This window comes from Penaeus monodon, chromosome 22, assembly GCF_015228065.2.
Source record: "Penaeus monodon isolate SGIC_2016 chromosome 22, NSTDA_Pmon_1, whole genome shotgun sequence".
Taxonomy (NCBI): domain Eukaryota; kingdom Metazoa; phylum Arthropoda; class Malacostraca; order Decapoda; family Penaeidae; genus Penaeus; species Penaeus monodon.
This window is the reverse complement of record NC_051407.1, coordinates 28,632,589-28,632,851: the sequence shown is the minus strand read 5'-3', so window position 1 is coordinate 28,632,851 and position 263 is coordinate 28,632,589.

The following is a 263-nucleotide window of genomic DNA, read 5'->3' as shown; positions in this document are numbered from 1 at the left end:
GGAATACGGAGGGGTTTAGTTGATAGGTGGGGAGGGGGAGAGGATGGGGTGGGGGGGAGAGGGGGAAAGGGGGGGGAGGGAAATTGGGGAAGAGAGGTGGGGTGGGGAATGGGTGGGGCACGAGGGAGGTCAAGGGGGAACTTTATTTTGTTGGGGAGGGTGAAGACCAGTTTTATTCAGTTGGGAACTTACGGGCTTGTAGGGTTGTGTATAAACTAGTGACAAAGGGAAAGGAAAAAATGAGCATGAAAAAAGGGGGGAGG